The sequence below is a fragment of the Cricetulus griseus genome, chromosome 3 (assembly GCF_003668045.3).
Source record: "Cricetulus griseus strain 17A/GY chromosome 3, alternate assembly CriGri-PICRH-1.0, whole genome shotgun sequence".
NCBI lineage: Eukaryota > Metazoa > Chordata > Mammalia > Rodentia > Cricetidae > Cricetulus > Cricetulus griseus.
This window is the reverse complement of record NC_048596.1, coordinates 33,458,193-33,483,803: the sequence shown is the minus strand read 5'-3', so window position 1 is coordinate 33,483,803 and position 25,611 is coordinate 33,458,193. Positions and strand designations below refer to the sequence as shown.

Genomic DNA, 25,611 nt, shown 5'->3' with positions numbered 1-25,611 from the left:
ATCTGTACATAGAAGAGCTACTGATTTTTTTTAGTTAATCTTGTATCCTGCCACTTTGCTGAAGGTATTCATCAGCAGTAGGAGTTACCTGGTAGAGTTTTTCGGGTCACTTATGTAGACTATCATATCATCTGCAAATAGTGAAAGTTAGACTTCTTCCTTTCCAATTTGTATCCCCTTGATCTCCTTTGTTGTCTTAATGCTCTAGCTAGAACTTCAAGGACATTATTGAAGAAGTAGGGAAAGAGTGGACAGCCTTGTCTTGTCCCCAATTTTAGAGGAATTGCATTGAGTTTCTCTCCGTTTAATTTGATATTGGCTGTCAGCTTGCTGTACATTGCTTTTATTATGTTAAGGTATGTTCCTGTTATCCCTGATCTCTCCAAGACATTTATCATGAAGAAAGACCTGTACTGTAAGAATTTTGAATCTTTAAAGAAAGAAATTAAAGAAGATACCACAAAATGGAAAGGTCTCCCATGTTCTTGGATAGGTAGGCTCAACATAGTAAAAATGGCAATCTTGCCAAAAGCAATCTACAGATTCAATGCAATCCCCATCAAAATACGAGCACAATTCTTCACAGACCTTTAAAGAACAATTCTCAGCATTATACGGAAAAACAAAAGGCCCAGGATAGCCCAAACAACCCTGTACAATAAAGAAACTTCTGGAGGCATCACCAACCCTGACTTCAAGCTCTATTATAGAGCTATAGTCCTAAAAAGTTACCTATATCTTGGTATTGGCGCAAAACTAGACAGGTAGACCAATGGAATTGAGTTGAAAACCCTGATATTAACCCACACACCTATGAACACCTGATTTTTGACAAAGAAGCTAAATGTATATAAGGGGATAAAGAAGGCATCTTCAACAAATGGTGTTGGCATAACTGGATGCTGGCATGTAGAAGACTACAGATAGATCCATGTCTATAGCCATTCACAAAACTTAAGTCCAAACAAATGGATCAAAGACCTCAACATAAATCCAGCCACACTAACCCCATTAGAACTCAAAGTGGGAAATACCCTTGAATTAACTGGTACGGGAGGCAACTTCCTGAACATTACACCAGTAGCACAGACTTTGTGATCAACAATTGATAAATGGGACCTCCTGAAACTGAGAAGCTTCTGTAAGACAAAGGACACAGTCAGGAAGACAGAAAGCCAGCCCACAGACTGGGAAAAGATATTCACCAACAAGGGGGCTGATTTCCAAAATATACAAAGTACTCAAGAAGCTAGTCTCCAAAACACCAAACATTCAAATTGAAAAATAGGGTACAGAACTAAATACACAATTCTAAATAGAGGAATCTAAAATGTCTGAAAGACACATAAGAAAGTGTTCAACATCCTTAGCCATCAGGGAAATGCAAATAAGAACAACTCTGAGATACAATCTTACTTTGGTCAGAATGGCTAAAATCAAAAACACCAATGACAGTTTATGCTGGAGAGGATGTGGAGAAAGGGAACACTCCTCCACTGCTGGTAGGAGTGCCTACTTGTACAGCCACTTTGGAAATCAATATGGTGGACTCCTCAAGAAAATGGGACTCAGTCTACCACAAGATCCAGCAATTCCATTCTTAGGCATATACCCAAAAAAAGCATATTCATACAAGGACGTCTGTTCAACTACATTCACAGGAGCATTATTTGTAATAGTCAGAATCTGGAAGCATCCTAGTTGCCCCTCAACTGAAGAATGGGTAAAGAAAGGGTGGTACATTTATACAATGGAATACTAGTCAGCAGAAAAAAAGAATGGAATCTTGAAATTTGCAGGAAAATGGATGGAACTAGAAGAAACCATTCTGAGCGAGGTAACCCAATCACAAAAAGAAAACAGGGTATGTACTCACTCATATATGATTTTAGACATAGAGCAAAAGATCACCAGCCCACAATCCACACCCCCCAGAGAAGCTAAGTAACAAGGAGGACCCTAAGAGAGACATACATGGTCCCCTGGAGAACGGGAAAGGGACAAGATCTCCTGAGCAAATTGGGAGCATGGGGGAGGTGGGAAGGAGCTAGGAGAATGAGAAGGGGAGAAGAGGAGGGCTGAGGAGGACATGAGGGAGCAGAAAGGTTGACTCAGGGGAAGAATAGAAGATAACAAGAATGGAGATACCATAATAGAGGGAGACATTTTAGGCTTACAGAGAAATCAGGCACTAGGGAAATTTTTGGAGATCTAAAAAGATGACATCAACTAACAATCTAAGCAAAAGAGGAGAGGCTACCTTAAGTGCCCTCCCCTGATAATGAGATTGATGACTGACTTATATGCCATCCTATATCCTTCATCCAGCAGCTGGTGGAAGTAGAAGCAGACACCCACAGCTAATCACTGAACTGAACTGGAATCCAGTTGCAGAGAAGGACCAGTGATGAGCAAAGGGGTCCACAACAGGCTGGTGAAAGCCACAGAAACAGCTGACCTGAACAACAGGGAGCTCTTCATCCCCAGACTGATAGCTGGGATACCAGCATGGGACTGATCCAGACCCCAGGAACTGGGTGTCAGTGAGGAGACCTCGGAAATCCATGGGGCCTCCTGTAGTAGATCAGTACTTATCCCTAGCATAGGTGTGGACTTTGGGAGCCCATTCCACATAGAGGGATACTCCCTGATCCAAGACACATGGGGATGGTTCTAGGACTTAATCCAAAGGATATGACAGACTCTGAAGACCCCCTATGGAAGGCCTCAGCCTCCCTGAGGAGCAGAAAGGATTTGTGATAGGTAGGGGTTTAGTTGGGGGGGGGATTAGTAAGGGAAGATAGGAGGGAGAGGGAACTAGGAGTGACATGTAAAACCACTTGTTTCTAATTCAAATAAACAAATAAAAAAGAGAAAAAATGCTGAAAGGTTATTCTTTCTCTCTTTTTAATCATTTTCCCCTCTCCTCAGTAAAATATTCTCTAACCTCTGTTGAATATGAAACTTAAAATAAGTGACATAAAATATTATCCCACAGATAATATATTTTTCCAGAGTCCATGCCTTCTAATTTCCCTAATAGAGTATAAAGTCTATTCAATAGCTTAGAGTTACTTTCAATATGTTTCAAATTACTATGTTTTGAGTTTTTTACCTCAGATTTTATGTTCAAGAACACATACACAAAAAGATGTATAAATAAACTCACATTTAAAAACTAAAAGGAAGATGTAATAAAATTTCTGAGACTTTTTCATTTAAAATCTTACTATTATTTCACTTAATTAAGTAAGGCAAATTTTACATTTCAGGAGAATTTAATTATTACAATGGCCTAATTTAGGATTACCCGTAACAACAGCTCAACATTTAGATTTAAAGAGCTGCAATTACATCTAACATCAGGTTTTTTGCTTCCAGTATTTGTTTTCAGTAAAAGGAACCAGGTCTCCTGGGAGAGATGGCTGATTCCAAGAGTGGGTTAGGAAATTATCACATGAAATCTGAAATATTCTCGAGTATCAGCAAAAAAAGGAAGTCCTCAATTTAAAAAAAAAAAAAAGTACAGTTTGAGAAAGTTACCCCATTCCCTAATATTCTTTCTAGGCCAACCTACCTAGGGAGGTAAGGAGTTAGTTCAGAGATTCTGTGAAATCCTGCCTCATGTAAGGTATACAAGAGTGAAAGAACTTAATGATATATTTTATCATGATTTCAGCTTGTCTATTTCAAGTTTAATTGCTAAGGAAAGTAAAATTGAGCTTTGAAAGTTATATTTTGGGGTTTTCAAAAATGCTCTAACATATTTGATGAATCCACCAGATTAAGAGAAACTGGACAAGCATCAAGATGTTGATTGAACAAGAATATTTTTTATGTGACACTGACAGCAAATAGGTTAGTTTCACCCAGTAATCAACTACTGGGGAGTAAGAGTTTTGGTCTCTAGTGAAATAATTGTATCCTCTATTTAGTTTGATTTGGATACCATTATAAGAAAACTTTGCATTTTGATGTGTAAAATTAATGAAGTAAGATTCAGTATTATAGTCTCCAACTTTCATGGTACTTTTTGGTTTTCTTAGCCTGTATCTTCCATCATCAAGTTTGTCACATCCCTTGTAACAAAGCTGGTAAATTTTTGCTTACACACTAGGATAATAGAAGACAAAATGAGATCCCACTTGGTCTCTTACCATGTTTTTAAATTGACATGTTTTAATAGATTTTTCCTTCAATATCATCAACATATGGTTATTTAGGATATGCTAATTACAAGTCACATGAATCAAAACAAGCTCCAAAGCTCAGCTAAATGCTCACCATTCTCAAGGATATACGTTTGTTTCTACAGTAATTAATAATGTGATCATTCACTTTCGTAACAAAGAACTTGCATGTACTGTATATATAACAAAGAGCTATGCATGTCTTTCAAAATCCCATCACAGTCTGACTTTAATGCACTTAATGCTCTCACAGATGACTTTTCCTTAAGACAACAGGTTATAAGATAACAGGTTATCAAAATTTATCAAATCCAACACTTTTTAGTTATGACACCCAGCTGAGATTTACAATTTCTTTCTTATTTCTGTCTCTTTATTATTTATTTAGAATATTCATTATGGTAGTAGTCCCATGGCTGCCATTAGGAGAGTAATTTGTTCACTGGCTTTTTAAGTCATTCCATATAGTAAAGAAATGCAAATGCAGCTCATGCTGTGAGATACCTCAGAAAGCATAGCCATGCAAAGTATCAACAATGAATTTAATGATTTAGTTACAGGTACTGGTTCACGTTATAGCATTATGTAGGTGGTATCCACTTCAAAGAGAACATTAGCAAATTTATACAGGAGAGAAAATTCAAGTCCATGGCTCTTATAAAAGGTAAAATGAAGAAAGGATCTATTTAAGCACCTTATGAAATCCTATTTTGTGTAATTTAAAATTTTCATATAGTTTTAGATGTTTGCTATTCTAACAAATGATATTCAATATTTAACAAAGCAAGAATGTACTATAAGATTTATGGGGTACAAAGTGTCTCCTGAAGGAAGAATCAGAGTCTCAGCAAGACAAACAAAATGTAAGAAACAGATGTTTACAAGGCTCTTGGGAAAGCTGGAATTCTGATATTTAAGTATGTTGAGAACAACAAATTATTTTCATCTCATCAGCATGCTTTATTATCTAACATCATCCATTATTTCTATTCATTTAATCCAAATTTACAACTCTCCATAACAACATTAACAAATAGTATTTCAATCAATAAATAGCATTCATGAACCTTATCCAAAATTTCACAAAATGTACTTTGGGTATGTATGTAATGATCTTAATATCAACATGTAAAAGGCATCCCAAAAGGTCAAATCAAACTGATGTCTAAACAGTGGAATACATCTACAAGTCTTCTCAATAATGCTAACATTTCAAGCTAGTTTTAAAAGTAAAGGTTTTGTTTATGATGAGGTAAATTTTGGTTGTTGTCTGTTTCTTCTGAGGTCCATCACCTTGACCTCAAACTTGCTATATACCTGAGTGTGACACTGAACTTCTCATCCTTCTGCCGCTACCTCACAAGTACTGCAGTTATAGGAATATGCCATTATAACCAGTTTATCTTAGGATAGGGATTAAACCTAGGCCTTATGCATGGTACGCAAGCATTCAATTAACTGAGGTAAATCCTAGCCAATAAATGTTTTATTGTTTTTCTGCTATGCAAAAATGTGAGTAGAACTGGGTGGGGGGTGTTTGTTTGCTGTTGTTTGATACAGATTCTCTCTACATAGCTCTGGTCATCCTAAAACTCTCTATGTAGACCAGACTGGCCCCTGATTCAGAGATCCACCTACCTCTGTATTCCAAGTGCTGAGCTTAAAGGCACAAGCTTCCATGCCTGGCAAGGGGGAATCTTTTAAAAATTTTATATAATAATATAAAAAATCACCCCCTTTCCAAACTCCAAACTTGCCATGGGAGCATATCTTGTGCTTCCTGACCAGTTGGGTGAGACCTGTGGATACTACCTTGCCTGTACCTTTCCCAACTTCCAGGCTTCACTGTGAGCACACACACACACACACACACACACACACACACACACACACACACACACACACACACCAGGGCAATTTTGAGTAGAATATTTTAGTTGTTAATTTTAATGGTTAAAATTTACTTGCCTACAGATAGGATCATTTTATCAGTTGAGGATCCTTGTTCCCAGTTGACCCTCACTTGTGTCAGGGTAACAAAAAAGCTAACGAGCAAACCAGTTGACCCTCATTTGTGTCAATGGGACAAAAAGTTAACCACCACAAGTACATGCTTATCAGAGCAAAGAGCAAGAGGATTGAAGAGAAGAGAACATGAGGACAAGTTTTCAGCGGAAAGAGGAAGATGGCTTGCTTGAATTGGAAGACTATGGAAAAGAATAAAAGGTTTTAAATATAAGAAACATTAAGTAGCTTTTATTATATGCCAAGAGCAGTAAGACATGGTACTGTTTTAAAAGATACCCTAAATTTAAAGCTTTGACATTTTAGTCTGTAGCAGAAAAACTAATAGCAATTCTGCACACTAACAAATAATTTTTGCAACAAATACTCTTTACAAATGGGGAACAGGAACAGCAAGAGTATGCTTATAATAGCTATATAAGCAGAAACAGGAACAAACTCTCCATTTTCCTAATCCTGGCCCAGTATTCCCTACCTCCATTTGCATATCACTCAATGTTTTTCTTTCTTTCCTTCTTTTATTTTTTGAAGCAAACAAAAATTAGGTTATTGGGTATCTCTTGCTCAATGTCTGGTGAATAAAAGCAATGCCTTATGAAAAGCACATAGCCAAGTTATGTGGTCTGAATTAGAAGTCAGCAAACATGAAGAATAGAAAACTAGTACTCCACTATAATCTTCAAGAAATGGGTGGTAGCTCAAAAAAAGAAATAAGAAGTCTTATATAAAAAGACTATGTCGGGTATCTTTTATGAAAATGCAAAGACATTCAGAGCTAAACAGAAATTAACAAGGTACATGATAAAATTGAAATAAAAGGTGGGCCCAATTTCTTAAGGAAGTTATTTCTTATAATCAAATTATTCTATAAAGGAACAGTATTAAATAGCATAGCAATCTATAAATTTAAAAAATTAAAGCAACCTAAAATTTACAGCCATCCATGGATTTTTATCTAGTTTCCTATAACTATCTAGTCCAAAACTCTAGAAAACACTTCCTACCATGTCTCAGAATTACCCAAATTCATAAAACACAGCAAGAATTTAGCCCCATTTCCTGAAAACACCCACAGAAATTGGATTATATAAATAAAAAACATTAAACGTTTGTTGAATAAAAGGTTTTCTTCAGGAGATCAGAGGTATTTGTCATTCAAAAGTCAAAGGCTAAATCTTTGGATTTCACACAACACTTGCAATGGAGAAAGTATTTTAAATTTTATGAATATGAATTTATCTTATCTATTAGAAATAAATCACAAGTCAACTTATAATCACTTCTTCCTAAGGTTCTAAAAATATCCACCCATTTATGATGTTATTTCTTTGAAGAAGAATAGCCTTTTTAATAACTTTAAGTCTAGATATCCAACAGATAAAGCTGTCATCCAAAGACAACCATAATGAGAAGTAAGAAAAACAGCACTGGCAGTAGGGTGGTGACATAAGCCTTTAATCCCAGCACTTGAGATTCAGAGGTAGGTAGATCTGTGAGTTCGAGGCCAGCCAGAGCTGTTACACAGAGAAACCCTGTCTCTAAAAAAACAAAAAAATCAAACAAACAAACAAAAACCTGAATCAACAAACAAAAAACTGGCATAAAATACAATCATGATAATAAGAACAGAAAGAACAGGGGTCCATGCTATATTTCAGACTGGCCAGTGAGGTTGTCAGTACACAGGAATACCAGTTTGCCTCCCTCACACATACACAGAGTGCCCAGGAAAATAAAAGCACTCATCATAGATTCATTCGACAGCAATCCTTTTACCTGCATCGCCTAGGCATCAGTCACAGCAACTAAAAAAACATAAACAGCTTTGAGGGTTTTCGGACATGATCACTTGACTACTGTGACCCAAAGAAACCACCAACCATGCATGGTTATCTTTCCAGAAATTCTATTTAGGTCATCAAAAACTACATATTTTCACTAGAGTCAGTTTATGGCTCTAAAATCCTTCATTGAATAGATTTTGTTGTGTTCCTTCAAATATTAACTCAGCTGCAAATGAAGAAAACCTTCAGTTACTGAATTTTAAAATCATAAATTGATCTAGAATTTGAATCAATCTTAAAGCTACAACTCTAACATATCTGAAATTCTGAATGTACAGCAGTCAGGTAATACTGTACATCTGTGCCCTTTACCTAGAACCAAGGGAAGAGTGACACCCAAATATACCAAGTGACAAATCCCTTTCCAAAATTCACTTCACAAATCTGCTCTATAGTTTTAAGAATTATGTGGCTGGCCCTCCCTTTTTGAGCTCCACAGCACTGCTGCTACTTAGAGAGAAAGTTTGCTGTCAATCACGGCACCCTTTTGCCACAAATATGTGCTACAGCTTTCACTTGTCACTCCTATTGTATGTAATGTAGGCAGCTTAGCCCTGAATCAACTTAAAGAACTGCAGAAGTTAAATACATACATTATTGTTATGATGACAGAGAAGGCAATGAACTACTTGCAGCTCCATTTGCTTTCTTTGTTAAAGAAGAAAAAGCTAATTATCTGCAGCTGTCAACCATGAAAACCTAGACCTATTTAAGTCAATATTAGCCTTGGACAACTGAAAACATTTCTCATGTTTTTGCCTGATTGTTTTCTTTTTTGCAAAAAAACCCCACATAATTTCATTATGAAACATTAAACATTCTGAAGGACAAAATAAAAACACAGCAGAAAATCAGAACTACACACTTGTATTATAATTAATTCATTTAATATTTCAGAAAAACTGCCTGGCATTTTTTGTGATATTCATTCCGTAATGCAAGGCATCTCCATATAAATTTATATAAAAAGCATCCAAGTGAAAGCCCGACTACTGACCAACAAGGGAGAAATTATGTTCCTTTATTTAGCAAAAAAGAAAAAGGAAAATAGATTCCAAAGTTGAATTGCTGCAGAAAATCCCCAGACTTATGAACTACTGTGCTCATACTGAAGTCTACTCACCAATGTTCCATTTCTAGTCTAGTCACATTAGAATCCAAACAACCAACCAATTGGTTTTGATTTTTTTTTCAGACTCAAAGAGCAAATTATATTTCCATGGTATCAAATGAAGAAAATATTTTTAGTAAGTCATAGAGTCAACTTAAAAACAATATAACTAGGACCAGAAAAATGGCTCAGTAGGTGAAGACACAACTGCTCAAGCCTGTTACCCCGATGGAACCCAAGTAAAAAGCTGGGTGGGTGTGGCTGCCTGTATCTGCAATCCCAACACTCCAACAGCAAGATGGGAGGCAGAGACAGGACAATCACCTCAAAGCTCACTAGGCAGCAGGCCTGAAGCATACAGTGGGGCAACAGAAACATCAGGAGAGAAGGTGAGAACCAACTCAGGAAAGCTGACCTGAGAACCACTTATATGCTCTCTCCCTTCCCCTCCCCATGCCTCCTGCCCTCCCTCTCTCCCTCCCTCCCTCTCCCTCCATTTCGTTCTCTCTCTCTCTCTCTCTCTCTCTCTCTCTCTCTCTCTCTCTCTCTCTCTCTCTCTCACACACACACACACACACACACACACACACACACACACACACGCTAAATAATATTTTGTAAGTCCATAGCCTCTCTCCAACACAGTATTCTACAATGTACACAAAGGCAATTATTCATAATTATGAATATAAATGTTCTTTGATATTGATCAGTGTTCAGTGATTAAACACTACTTTGTTTATTTTTTTCACAAGAACTTGTAAACTCATCTCATAGGAACACAATTGATAATATTTTATAATTCCACATTAAAAAGTCCTTTGACTTTCTTGTTAATTTAAAAACACATGAAACTCTTAATCGCAAGGGAATTAACAAAGGTATAATCAAATATACAAAATCAACAATGTAAACAAAATTTGACACTCAATAAAATTATGGTTTTAAAATCACACCTCTCTATTCAGGACCCTACCCCAGCTTCAGAGGACACACTGGGAAGTACAGCACTAGTGTACTCTTCTATCTCAAAATTGTTAGAAAAGAGGGGTAAAGGTCAAGAATTCATCAGTATATCATAAAAACAAAATAAATCCTAGATCCAAAGATGTATGTGTGAAAATGGAATGTCAGTCCTGTCAAGGACTAGACATGGGCAGGTAAGGAAAGACAGGGTCAAGTGGCCACAACAAATCAAACACTAAACCACTTTCCAATGGCACAAACTGGAAACTGACAGCATCCAAATTTCACCTTAACTTCTGAGAATATAACCGCAGCCATGTGCTACCAGAGTTCTAAGATCTTCAAGAGTTCTCTGATTGCTAGTCTGCATTCACACGAGCACAGCAGAAAACAAGCAAACAAAAAACACTAACAAGCAATCAGAGCCTTAAAATGAGAGAAGATAACTAACATTTTAGAACTCTACAACTTACATACTTGGTTAAATCACTTGGCAACAAGCTTCACAGGCTAGTTAGGAAGTTCAGAATTGCAGTGCGTACAGCAACCCTATAGCCTTTTGTAAAAGGCCAGAAAGTCCCAGCTTTATGGGCCTTGGTGCTCAAGGAGAAGCAGCCCACCATGGACAATGAAGTTTTTCTGAAGCCACAGAGAGATTGACAAGTTCCTGGCCCACAGTGCTAAAGTGGATGTGGACTGGAACTCGGGTGGGTTTCACTCAGCCTAGGGATTCCTTGACAAGACTGCCAGGGTATTCTTGCTGGAGAAAGATAACAGCTACAGAAGATGCGGACATAGTGTGAGTCAGTTTTGTTGGCATCCAAATAGCCCTGAACCCTTTGTCACTTCATCTGGAGTTGAAGACATTTCATTGGGATATGAGGAATGCAAAATGCACAGTGAACTTTAAAGGGGAGAGTATTAATATCTGCTGTAGTCCCAATGGGCAGACCATAGCTGTGGGCAGTAAGGATGGTGTTGTGACCTTTACTGATGTCAAGACACACCATTCCAAACCAGAGACACTGTTTGAATTCAAGGTCAACAAAACTCCTGGAACAATGATGACGTGATCTCCCTGGCAAACAGCAAGGGCTGTATCACCATTCTAAGCTACACAGAACTTACGTTTATACAGTCTATGGAAGTCCATCCTTCTAACTTCAACTATATCAATTTTAACCCCCAGGAGAAATCCTTTGTTAAGAAGTGCAGGTGATGTGGTCAACTTCAGGGGTACAGATGAGTTACTGTGTGGAAAGTGCTTTTCCAGTCCCACAATGTGAAAATGCTGGCATTGGCATCACAGGATCACATTAATATAGCTCCAGTATAGACAGGAACTGGAACGTAAAGTATGAGACCCAGACCTTCACTGTGACTTAGCTTTCCTAAAGGTCTCTGATGGCATTTGCCTATGATGACAAGGGCGACAAACATGACAGCAGTCAGGAAGCGAGGAACTGTGAAGCTGTTGGAGCTTCCTAATAATTCGTAAGAGGAAAACCTGACATAAGTGAAGGAGGTCTGGTATATCTCCATGCCCCTCATCCCCCACCTTCTAACAGTTTTAGTCTCTTGGAATTTGTTGGTACCTTAAATGATTATAGATTGGCATAAAACACAAAAATCTTTGGTCAAGATGTCCATGCCTGACCCCACTTTGTGGTGCTAAGGGTTGAGCCAACCTTGTCCATGGTGAGCAAGCTTTCTACCACTAAGCTGCATCCCAAACACCTGATTTTTGTGATTGTATATACACATCAACTGTTTCCATCTTTCCCCCAAGACCAGCTAACTAAAATTACTCTGCAAGTATAGGTCATGACCCCAGCACATCATGTCTTTGCAGAGTCTCCCTGTCTTCACAATTTTCCATGCATGGTAGTATTTACTAAACATGATGCTGCTTCTACAATGTCTATTTAAAGAGAAGGCAGGGCAGTGATGGTGTTTAAGTAATTAAAAGCATACATATATAACTTTGAGAACTAATCATTTAATAAAACTTACCTTTCATTATGAGACTTCTGAGACTTTTAAGATTACAGTATTACTATTCTATTATCACAGGGAGATACTGCAGTTTTTTGTTTTGTTTTTAATCTGAGAAGTAGAGACCAAAATTATAATTCAGCTTAATGCTTTAACCAAGAACTCTCTAAAATGCAGGACAAAGCCTGTAGCAGGAGGGATACAATCCTTTAAAGTCATTTGTTTATATAGTGTGTATAGGCCTATCCCTTTTGAAAGTAACAATTAGGAAAAACAATGAGAAAAGTTGTAAAATTAGAAGTAAAAAAGTAGTGTCAAAACTAACGTAAGTTAGAATAGACAGTCGAAGTTGGGAAGTTAAATAGAAATCTGTGAAGATAAGGAGCTACATGAATAATTTAAGTAAATTTTGACTTTAAATTATGTTGATGGTTCTATAAATACGGGGATCAATCAGTTTACTAATTCTTCTTTTCTAGTTTCATTTTAATAAATCCCCATCATGTTGCCCAAGCTAGCCTGGAACTTACTAAGTAGGCTAGACTGGCCTTGACCTCACAACCCTGACTCAGCTTCCTGAATACTCATGTTACAGCTATGTAGCACCATGCCTAGCTTACTTTTATTAAGAGAAACACTTGGCAGGGTTAGCTAGGGGGCTCAATGTGTAAAGGTAGTTACTTCCAAGCTTGACCACCTGAGTTTAACTCCCAGAGCTAAAAATATCCTAGTTCAATCAAGCTCACACTGTATAGATGTGCATAAGTGTGCACACACATGCACTTGTGGGTACACACATAGAAATTAAAAATGTAATTACTTTAAAAAACATGGGCAATTTCTGCTCCTAGAGAGGATGCGCTCAGATTACCAAATGCAAATACTGTGCAAACACTGGTGCTTAAAACTGCCTGTAACTCCAAGTCCTAGGGATCCAACACCATCTTCTGGCCTCCACAAGCACCAGGCATGTGTGTAGTACACTTACATACATCAGACATTCAGGCAAAACATACACACACACACTTATACACTTTAAAAAAAAACAGAAAACATATACTCAACTCCATATCCTACCACAGAGATTTATGAATTCCTGCTCTACTCAAAATAGCAATAAAATTGTAACAGCCTAGACATCCACCAACAGACACATAATGAAATTGTATATATACAAAATATGGAATATTGTTCAACCATAAAAAATAAAATTTGCAAAAAATGGATGGACCCAGAAATTATAATATGAAAGGAAGTGATCTGTACTCAGAAAGAATGTACTCAGAAAGAAGAAAACTCACATGTTCTCCCTAGTTTGTGGATCTCAGTCTATAATGTGCGTGTGTCTGTAACAGATTAAGTGAGAATACATCATAACACTTAGAAAGGAGACCAAAAGAGGGAAATGCAGAGTGATGAGGAAGGATAGAATGCAGGCAAAAGAATAATGAGTCTCAAAGGAGCATATAGAGCTAATTAATTTTTAGTTTCAATTCCATCAGATATTTTTTTCTTTTTGGTGGATATATGTATTCAATGTTCTGGGTATTGAAGAACCAATAACTATGTTTGCATTCCAAAAGAATAGATACGATAGTCCTCTGAGGCAGGGCTTATGAAAGTTGGGCATATGTCTTAGTTTCACTGACCATTAGAACAACAGACATTTGGAACACTTATCACATATTAAACACTACTATATAAACAGTAGTATACTATATACTATATAAATATACTATACTATATACTATATAAATATACTATACCATATACTATATAAATGATACTACAATGGTAGTATCATTCTAAATTTATCACATGCCCTTAACCCTGCCTCAGAATAATCTGGCAATGTAACAATGCAAGTATTATCCATGTCTTATTTTCAAATAACAAAACTAAGATCTTGAACATTTGCATTGCATACACATTCAATGGTCCTTACAGATGGCAAACTCAAGTCTTAAACGCAGGCCAGCATGTCCTTTGATCATGCATTCTGGGTAATGATAAGTATGGCTTCTTCAATTCTTAATTTCTATGCCTATCTTGTGTAACTTGATCTCTTCCAGTCTGAAATTCTCTAAGAGTGACTAAGCTTGCAGAGGTGTGTTTATGATTATGTATGACAGACTACCTTATCTGTCCACTGTAAAATTATTTTCTAACTATATTTGTGTAACATCGCCAAGAAAATTCCCATTTACATTTTGAATGGTCAAGAATGAAGTTTTTGTGCTTGCAAAATGGTTGAACAGCTACAGGCCCTTGTCCTGCAAGCCTGCTGAGCTAAGTTCTAGCCCCTGAAGCCATGTAAAGGTAAAAGGAGAGAAGAAATCCCACGGCGTAATCCTCTGACCTCTACACACATGTCCTGTCATGCATGTAAACATTATGTACACATACAATAATTTTATAAGTAAGAATGAAATCGCTGATCATTAGAAAAATCTTGCCATAATCCCAAAAGAAAAACAAGACACCAAAAAGAGATGTATAACATGAAGGTTTATTAAATTATAAATCTGCCATCCCCTTGCTCACATCAACTTAACAAAACCACAGGATTATCCGTCAATTCCTCAAACCTTTCTACTAAATCCATAATGATTACTAAAGGCCACAATAAATGCATGTCGTAAAGCCTGCTTCTTGCCCTTTCGTTAGACTCTCAAACTGTGGTGTTAAGACATGGGCTCTGTGCTTCTGTCTGGCTCATGATAAAGGGCACTGGCTGGCCATGAGGCCTGATGAGGTCCTGGGACACAGAAGCATCTTTTTTTTTTTTCTTTTGGACTTTATCAAGCAGAGAACAGGCAATTTATTTTGAGCCAGAAAAATAAAATATAATCTTGGGCCATCTGGTTCTGTAACACTCTATATTTGTTTAGAAAGGTCACTGTTGTCAAGTTATTGAATGTTATCTCTTGAATTGACAGGAAGAGGGAAGGTTTTGAAAGCAAGCCAAGAATACTAAATCACCGGATATTAATGTGTAAAATTGTAAAATAGTATTTAAAAGGTTGGTCTTCAGTGATAAACAGTCCACAGTTCAAATCCACACTTCACCACCTTTAAATGACCTGAGGCATGTCATCAGATTTCTTAATTCAATGTTCCAATCTATAAAATCTAAATAACAGTACCCTGGTGGTGACACAAAGAGCTTACATATACATGTATGTATGTAATTACCTCATTGTTACCATGTAAAATGTAATAATAATTTCAATATATTTCTGTTATAATTTTCCTTAGTTATATATGGCATTGGTTTACATTTACCTATTTACTGTGCATGTATGTGTGTATGTCCATGTCCTTGTTTTTTGTTTTTTTTTTTTTTAATTGTCTATTTGACACAAAGTCATCTAAGAAAGCCTTGATTGAGGAATTGATTCAAACCGGCCAGTAGGCATGTCTCTAGTGAACTGTCTTAATTTTAACTGATGTAGGAAGCCCAGCCCACCCCAGACAGGTGGGCCTGAACAGCATAAGCTAGATAGCTAAACATGAGCCAGAGAACCAAAGAGCCAACCAACAAGTAGCACTCCTCCATGGCTTCTGCTGCAAGTTCCTAGCTTGAGTGCCTGCTCTGACTTCCCTCCTTGATGGACTGTGCCCTAGAAGTGTAAGCCAAAGAAATTATTTCCTCCCCTAAATTGCTTTCAGTCAAGGTGCTTTATCAGAGAAACAGGATAAAAGTACAACACTATGCATGTGAAGGGAAGTTAGAGGACAGCATGCAGTAGTCTGCTCTCTCCTTCTATGACATAGGTTCCAAATATCAAACTTAGGGTATTGGGCTTGGCAGCTGAGCTAACCTGCCGATCTGACATGTCAGGTTTTATCACTGTTATGAACACTCCTCCAGTGATCAAAATAAGTTAAATACAGAATCAAGATTTATGCTTTCATACCAATTATACGGGTTTGGAGGCTATACCTGATAAAACAACAAACAAAAACCAAAACATTTTTTAAAAAGAAAAAGGAATAGAGAAAAATCAGCTCTATGAATACTCCATCCAAAAATCTTCCTGTTGGCAAAAGGCAATGCTTTCAATTCAACAGACCAAAGTCCAGGCCAATTTATGGGTCTCAGGGGTGGGCAAATACTTTTCTTACACTTTAGTACACAGGATCCCCACACACAACTAATTCCCCAATTCCAAAGCAAACTGGGAGAAGACTGGACTTGGGCTAGGAAAGGCTTTCATCTTTCCCCTCTTTAAATTGTTAGCTGCTACAAAGCCCCCTGCTTGATGATGTAAGAACTGTTAGGTTCTCTAATTCCTCCATAATACTGACCAGAAAGATCTGAGAATTATTAAAAACACATTTCAAATCCAGGGACCTAATGACTGATAACAAATACCTAAAACACATACATTGGACTAGATAAATGAACCAAAGAAATGCATACACATAAACAGAAAGAGGAATAGTGGTTGATTCTACCCAGCATGCTGTGTGAACTCACACCCACCGCTTCCTCTCTAACCACACTGACCTGCCACAAGGAAATTCAAAGCTTACAGACTTTTTTTCAGTTTGCATTTCACTTCTGATCCCAAATGGTCACATTTATGTTCAGGCAGAACAGTATTATTTGCTCCTAAACATTGGGAATCCTGCTTTATTAATTCTTACCTTCTTTGTATAGATTCAAGAAACAAAGCAGAAAACTAGACTTCTTATAAGTATGTCTTTCTGGAACTAACGTATAAGAAAAGGTGGTTGGTCCCAATCAAAATAGTTCATTTACACTTTAAAATGCTAGTGGGAATGTATGTTTCATTTTTGTAATATTTATCTGATTTTTCTACTTAATCTTCAAGTCAGGAGAGGGAATCTCAGAGACAATCCCTTGTCAAGGACAAGCCATGGAAGTGCTGCTGCAGTTTCAAAGTCCCTTTTCCCTTAAACATTCCTGGAGAACACTGATTTCACAAGATGTCCCACACTAAGCAGAGAGCTCGTGGTGGAACACTTTAGCATATGAAAGACACTCAGTTCAGTTCTCAGCATCAATTAAATAAAAGGCTTTCCCCAAACACAAATACACAATATTAATGAAGTCTTTGAAATAAAAGACAAAATAAAAAGTATTAACTTTCTCTGGCTTAAAGATCCAGAGAAATAATAAAATATTCTCTGAAAGAATAAGAAAGACATTTCAAGGTAGATGAACCAACAAGCAGTAGATCTATCCCCAAATGCACGTTTCCTTTCTTCACCCTCTTCCAACCATTTAACATTATAGTTCAGCCCTTAAAATAGTCAAAAACAAACTAGAAATCATATCATAATAAAGGGCCAATCAATGAATGTAAAGGTTTGAAAAATTTTAAATGGCTAACTTAAATACTCCAGACAACTACATGGCTACAATCATGACCTTCAATGCATCATAAATACCACCTATAAACTGGACTAATTGAGAGAGGTTCAAAACAGAGAACTCCTGATGGTAGCAAGTCTACCAAAATTCCCCAGAAAAAAATTGAGAACACAATCATATTTAGAGCAAGAAACTTATGAAGAAAACAGATTTACAGTAAGACACAGAAAGTTAAATGCCATGGAGATCACCAGGTTCAGAGAGCACTTAAGTATACATCGGTGATAACACTGAGGGAAGCCTCACAGACAGGGCATATATGGACGCTTGTTAACAGAAGCAAAAAAGGGATTCCAGGGAAACAAAGCACCATTTAAGGAAGCTAAAGGCATAGGCAAAACAGCAGCACTCTCTGCCTAGTGATGTCTTCAGGGACTATCTCAGATTCCATAATAGGACCACAGCTATTAAACTACAAAGAAATCTACATGTTCAGTCTTACACATCCATCCTAGCATGTTTAGAACTCCAGCCTAACTCCAATATTCTACTGTTGGGTCAGAAAACAACAAAATATTTGCAAAAACTGTAGGATGCCACTTAAAATAACTATGTTCCTTAAAAAGGAAGAGAAATGCTAATTTGTAGCATTAGGGTAATAATCTGAGTAATGGCTAAGGTGCACACTCAAAACCCCAGAAAAGAACAACTGCTGCTGAGGATGTGGAGAAACTCAAGTTGTTTTACAGGGCTTGTGGGAGATACAAAAGGATGCAGTCACTATGCCCTTTGTGTCATATTTTTAAATCTATTGAGAAAATATCTCACTAACCACTGATCTATGAACCGTTATGCTCCATAGGAAGCATTTTTCTTCAACAGTTACCTGGTCATTTTATTTATTACAGAATTCACATCTTCACATCACCATAAACATATGCTGAAGCTAAAGCCTTAGGAGAGGAGACAGTCCAAAGCAAGACACAAGAGTACCCAGCTTCCACTAACGAGAGGAATGATGCAACAAACCCAAAGATTTAAATTTCTCCACACATCCCTGCCAGTAGAAAGGAGAACCTAGAGCCCTGAAGTTTCACTCAAAGGAAGATATTCACAGTTTTGACAGGGTAAGTAACACGCATGTTTCCTGGATGTGGTTTCATCTTTTCTAAAAAACTGTGACATTGTTTTAGGAAAAGCTGAGAAATAAAGACTTTCCAGGTTTGACAAAACTGTAAATAACTCCATTTCCCTACAAATTTGTTACCTAATTAATCTTAATTAGGGTGGAGGGCACTGGAAATATGGCTCAGCAGCTAAAAGCACATACTGCTCTTACACAGGACCTAAAGTTGAGTCCCAACACCCACATGTCACAGAGACCAGTTAACTACAGCTCCAGGGGATCCAGCGCCCTCTTATGGCATTCACAGGAACCTGCACTCATCTGCAAATACCCTGTATCCTACACATACCAAACATAATTTAAAATAAAAATTTTAAAAATTACAGGGAAATTATATATCAGGTTTATAAATCTAAATGTCCTATAGTATTGCTATCTTCATTTATGACAATATATATATATATATATATATATATATATATATATACACATATAGTAACTTCAATTCCAAATCCTCCTTTACTGTGTTAAATACTTCTGAGTATATTTTCACATACCTGTGTTGTCTCTTTTACTGTATTTTCTTTGATTTATTTTCTTAGTAGTCTCCCTGAGGATTACAGTTAGTACTTTTCCTAAATTATTCCTTTCTGGGTTAAAACAAATTTATTAAATTATTATAAACACAATTTTATGATTTTTTGCATTCATTAGCTGTAGTTTAGAGATAAATACAATGAAAATTACATGTCATGTATTTTTAGACCTTTCTTTCATATGTCTATTGTCACCTTTACAACTAGCCTTTATTTCATATGACATCTTGTGACCTTTTATTTCAACTATTGGGTCTCTCTTTACAATTATTTAGAAATTTCTCTTAGTGACAAACTCTCCTAGTTTTTGCTTATTTGGAAATGTCTTCTATTTTTTAAAGTGTTTGGCTAGACCCAAAGCTTCTGGTTGACAGCCATTTCCATTTGATGCTGAGAATGTCTCCCAACCTAAGTACTGTGAGTCAGCTGTTAATCTTACAGAGGATTCTAAGGGCCCTCACTTTTCCCTGCTACTTTCAAGGCTTTCCTGCCACTCATTTTCATATAAGTAAATGTGTCTAGATATTAGTAGCTTGTTTTTATTCCATTCAGATTAGGCTGAACTTCTTGAATGTGTAAATTAATATATTTTGGCTCGCTTGGGAAATTTTCTGTAATTATTCCTTTAAATACTCTTGCCTTTCTCTTCTCCTTCTGGAGCTCTATTTACGCCTATGTTGGTACATGTGATGGTGTCTCCTGAGTTTCTTCTGCGTTTTCCGTTTGTGGATGGGTTTCTTCTCACACTAGATGGTCTCTACGGGCTCTCAATGGGTCTCCAGGTTGGTGGTTTCTCCTGCCTGCTCTATACACTGCTGAGTCCCTCTGGTAACAAACACATTTACTTTTTAATTCCAGAACATCTGTGTGGCTGTTTTTAAAATCTGTATCATTGTATTCACTCTTGATAAAACACCATTTTCTTCCTTTAAACATGTTTCACTAAGTTCTTTGTGGTCTGAATTTACAACAGCTAACTTTACAAATCTTTTAAATAATACATCTGAATGCCAGAGCTAGGCATAGTAAACCACACCTACAATTCCAGCACTTCAGAGGCAGAAATAGGGAGATCAACGTAAGTTCCAGTCCAGCCTGCTCTGACCAGTAAGGTTCAAACCAACTAAGGATTCATAGGGAGACCCTGTCTCAAGAAATCAAAATCAATCAAATTAAAATAAATATGGACTGGCAAAGAGCAGTTTTCTGTTGCAGTTTTGTTTTTAGTTGTTCCATTTTTTCCTGTGTATGTGTTATTTCCTGTGACAAGGCCATAACTCAGAGTCCAGAAAACTCCAGTCCAACCAAAGCAGAAAGGTGTGACAAATCAAAATTAACTGCATACCACAAAGCCATCCTCATTTGCATGATGAGAAGTGCATGGATAGAAACTGCAGCAAAATGGCTCACCCCACCCACACAGGGCTCATCCCCTGAATCTAATTAGCACATGCAAACAGTTCTTTGACTACTTTCATGCCTGCTGCTCTAGCAGCATATTAAACTTTGTACTTCTTCTTGTCTAAAGGGTGAATTCTTTAACATACTTGACAAACTCCCTGACATATTTTCTATTTCTTTGAAGTTTAAATATTTTGTTTGAAACCAAACATTTTATATAGCATATTTTAATACACTGGTGTATGAATTTTCCATTGTCCTCCAAAAGTATCTGGAATTTTTTTCAAATTGTGCTAACTTACCACTTTCACAGATTCTATTACCTATGAATGGTGACCAACTTTTCTGCTAACTTTTGTTTTAAATTCATGGCTTTAATTTTTAAGCAAGACTTATTAATGATGACACTCGTGTAGATATAATACAGTTCAGATGATTTTCTCAAGTGCCTCAGTTACGTATGTTCCATCCTTTGTCGAAGGTATCTTTATGAAGTGCCAACTCCAGCTTTAAAAGGTTTATAAAAGAGCCCTTGCTTTCACTTCCTAATGACACAGAGCCTCAAGGTCAGCCAGAAGTGACATTTTCAGATCTTTCCTAGGCAAATATCACAGTCTTATGTATTAAGCAGACTTTTAGATATCAACACGTCAGAGCATTCTAATGTTCTATGATTGGCTAGTTCTCCAGCACTTCCTTTAAAATTCCTAACCAGGCTCTGGTTTGTAGCAAATGAAGTCACTGCCTTAAGCAATAGAAACCTTGCCAAGGGCTGGCTATTGTAATGCCCTGGAAAGTAAGCTTTTTCTTTCTCCAAGCACAGCTCAAAGTCAACCAACTATCCAAAAGCTCTCAGAACCATTTTCCCAGGGAGCTGCAAGTTCAGACAAAATACTAACTATGCTATCGAGACGGAGGTTATTTTTAATGGAGTTCCAAAGGCAGTAAGATTCATATTCATTCATATTCTCATTCTCTCCATGCCCTCATTCAAACATGCTCAGTTGCCAGATTTTAGCTATTCCACTAGGGTGGAGCAGAGGGGAGATGGGAATTTCATTAGGATCCACAGACCTTACTGTCCTCCAAAGGTTCCATCATTTTCTCTGGAGCATTCATTTTTTTCAGTGTACATTCCAGCTTTGTCAACTATCAAAATCCTAAATGTAGCTTGATTTTCAGAAGTTTACACATATTTTTGTTGTTTTCTTTTGTCCTCCATAGTTCTATATGTCAGTATTTTAAAGATACCTTTCAGTTTTAGGAAATTTTGATGTAAAGTTTGGGTCACTGATTCTTATCTATAGAAAAATTATGGGAGAAATTTTATTGCAGTGTTAAAGACAAAAAAAGAAAAAAGAAAAAGAAAAACCACTGTTGTCCAAGGGAGTAAGAATAAGCCTACACACAAAGCCTTCCATACTGCATCTTTTTTTCCTACTAAAATAAATGGGGTCTTTGCTCATTAACAGCATCCCAAATCCTTTCTGTAAATTAGAAAAGGTTTGGGCTGGAGAGATGAATCAGCAGGTAAGAGCACTGGTTGCTCTTCCAGAAGACCCAAGTTCAATTGCCCGAAACAACATAGTGGCTCAAAACCATCTAAAATAGTACCAGATTCCCTCTTCTGGCATGTAGGTATACATGTAGAGCACTCATGCATAAAATACAAATAAATAAAATTTAAATAATAAAAAAGGCTCAGTGAGAAAGAAAAGCTGCTCCATTTTACCTTACTTGGCAAATCCAATTCAACTGTGACAGAAAGGAACAAAAAAAAAAAAAAAAAAAACAGAAATCTGAAGTGAGGAGGTCAAGGAAACAGACCTAAACATAGTAGACAGCCCTACATGAGACAATGGAGAACCTAGAGGGAAGGCATCCTTTTAAGCCTGTCCACGTGCAGCTATCCCACCCAGATTACTCTGAAGAGACTCAATACAGAACAGGATTTTCTTCAGACTCAACAACTTTACTCAAACATGTGGATTGAAGGCAAATAAAAAATAACTGAAAAATAATTATTCATCACTATTATTTCTCCTCAACATTACACTTATATAAGCCACATTAAGATCAAAACTATCCAAGGAGGACAAAAAAATTCAACACCTGTTCAAAAATGTTGTTGGATATTTTTCCCTTTGTACAACAAACTACACCAAGACTAACTGGCTCAGAATATTTCTCATTTTCTATTCCATAGTTCCACTATTGGGGCAGTGCTTGAGAGGCCTTCTATCTTACAAGTGATCATATGACTGCTTCCTACTTGCAGATGAGACACAGGCAAATCTAAGAGACTAGGATAGCTTGGCTTCACTCTCCAGATACTTTTCAAGCCTCTCCCTTTCGGTATGACCAATTTTCCACCTGGTCTTTCTAGAAGGATAATGAAATTTGTTACAAGATTCCAGTCAACTAAAAACACAAGCATCAAAGCTGCCAGGTCCTCCTGAAGATTACATCTAGACCCAGAGCAGCTTTAATTCTATGTTCTGTTTGTGAAATATTCTTTGCATATTTGTTAAAGCTCAAATGGAAAAGAAAAGGACTTTGCAAGAGCTCTGAATACCATCAATGTAACCAATTACTGCAACATTAAGGCAAATGTTCATGTGATCAGATGGAATCAAATATAGGAAACTCTGGAATGGGTAAAGCTGAATGAAGACCAGAAACTACAGTAAGATTCTATGCTCTGTTCCTTCTCACAGGGAGGGTCAACGTAGGTTCAGCTGGACACTTAATTTTAAGTGAAACTTGATGAATCACTCATAAGTTGAACAACCTTGGAGAAGTCAATTAATCTCTCCATGCATCAGCTCTTCATTTATCCACTAGGCAAAATTATATGTGCCCTATTCTATAGGAATGTGGTACAAACAATTAAGCCAAGGAAATGGCAGTATTATTTACCTGAGATCACACTAAGATCAATAAATCCAGATAGGCTCCATTCTTACAATAAATTATCATAATTATCTCATGTCAACTATATGTTATTAGCTAAAATTTCACCAAATTTTATTGCAGATAATCAAGAATACTTCAATTGCTCATCCAATTATATATCAACTAGTAAGTGGGAAAGCCACCAATACTCTTTAAAATATAATCGACCTTATAAATATTTGTCCTCTACACTAAAAAGCAAATAAAGGTTAAGATTAAATGCCTTAAATGTAAGATATTCCAACTAAATTTCACCCATGTTATTTTTTTCATGACTATATTTTTACATGCATCTACTAAAACTGTAATCACAATGCTGTGCTTTGAATGTGTAATGTTCCACATGGGCTCTTGTTTGAACATTGAAAAGTGCTGTTTAGGAGGTGGAGCCTCCCTGGCTGAAGTGGGTCACGGTAAGTTGACTTAGTTTATAGGATCCACTTCTGGTTCACTCTCAGCTTCCTGGGTGTGGATGCAATGTGACTAACCAGCCTATTGTCCTGATTCTAGGATGGGCCAGATCCCTCTGGAACTGTAAGCTAAAATAAACCCCTCCTCCCTTAAGTGACCCTTTTCAGGGTATTTATCATAGTAACAGAAGAGTAACTAAGGCAGAAATTATTACAAGTGGGGTTTCTACCCTGACCAGGTGGGTGTTAGGTCTCCAGACATGATTTGTAAGGGAAATAGAGAAGAGTTTGGAACTCTGAGGGAGAAAAGCCTTAGAATGCCATAAGCAGAGCTCAAGTGGGCCACTCTGGTGAGAGTTTTGAAGACAAGAGTACAAACAAAACTGCTGACTGTGAAGGCCTGGCTCATAAAGTTTCAGAGGAGAACAAGGACACTATTGGGATCTAGGCTAGTGGCCAATTGGGTTACATTCTGTCAAAGAATCCTGACTGCAGTCTGCCAATGTCCCAAGAACTTCAGTGAAACTGAATTCAAAAGAAATGACCTAATTTATTTGACAGAGAAAATTTCAAGCTACAACACTGAGGCTGTGTCATGGTTATTGCTCACTGCCCTCATTCAAATGAACAAAGAGAGTAACAAATAGAGCAAAAAAAAATTTTTTTAATGACAAAGCATCTGTAACTCTTTAAAGATACTAGCATCATTAAAGAAACCTTGCTAAGCACTGGGACATTAAGACAGAGACACTGAAGGCAAGACTGCATCTAGGAAAGGCTCAGCTTGAAAAGAACACACCTAAGCTCAGAGTGCCATAGGGCCACCTACCTGTTCCTAAAAAGCTACAGAAGAAACTAAGGCACAGAGCAATCGATCTTCATTATGGCAATGTGTCACCTTCCACATCTGTAAAATGGTTTCATATCTTTAAGTATTCTTCCCTCTTTTATACATCTAACTTTGCTGGGTGTGGTGACAAGTACCTGTAAACTTAGCACTTAAGAGGCCAAGGCAGAAAAACAACATTGTATGGTAACTTAAGCTAGACAATGAGTGTTCCAACCAGCCTAGGCTACAGAGTGTGACCCTGTCTCAAACAAAATAATAACAATGTCAATAAACACAAATACATCAATCCAGCCCACATGTTTTTCATAAGTCATAATAGTCATGTTTATGAGAACACCAGCTGGAAAAAACAAAAACCTTACAATTTACATGCAAAGAAGTCAGTAGAACAAAACCACAAAAGAGCATAGCAAAATTTGAGTTCTTGTATATATGTGTCCTTGAGATTAAACTGAGGGCCTTCTGCACAGTGAGCACAGGTTCCATCACTGAGTCGCATCTCCAGGCACAACTGTTTTGTTAAGTGTTTTAAAAAATGAGCAGTCTTAATGGCATTCTAGCTTGCAAGTAATTAATCAGTGACAAAGAAGTAAAAAATGAATCTATATAATGAAGCGATCTTGAAATTTAATAGGGGAAAGAAAAAGTACCCCAAAGACAATGTACTAATTATATAAACAGAAAAGTAAAATCAATGAAAGAAATACTTAGTATAGCTGGTAATATCACAGACTATTCCAAACTGGGTGGTTTATAAAAAGAAATATTTCTGGCCTGTGAATAGCTCAAAGAAGAAAG

At 37.0% G+C, this 25,611-nt stretch overlaps 1 protein-coding gene and 1 pseudogene across 3 annotated transcripts in view; one reads left to right on the top strand and one right to left on the bottom strand.

Moving 5' to 3' along the window:
- The window catches only part of Rfx3 (regulatory factor X3), a 255,107-nt gene that overhangs the window by 189,241 nt on the left and 40,255 nt on the right, over nucleotides 1-25,611 (bottom strand). The gene's annotated exons all lie outside the window — the stretch shown is intronic.
- LOC103162887 lies at nucleotides 10,323-11,634 on the top strand (annotated as a pseudogene).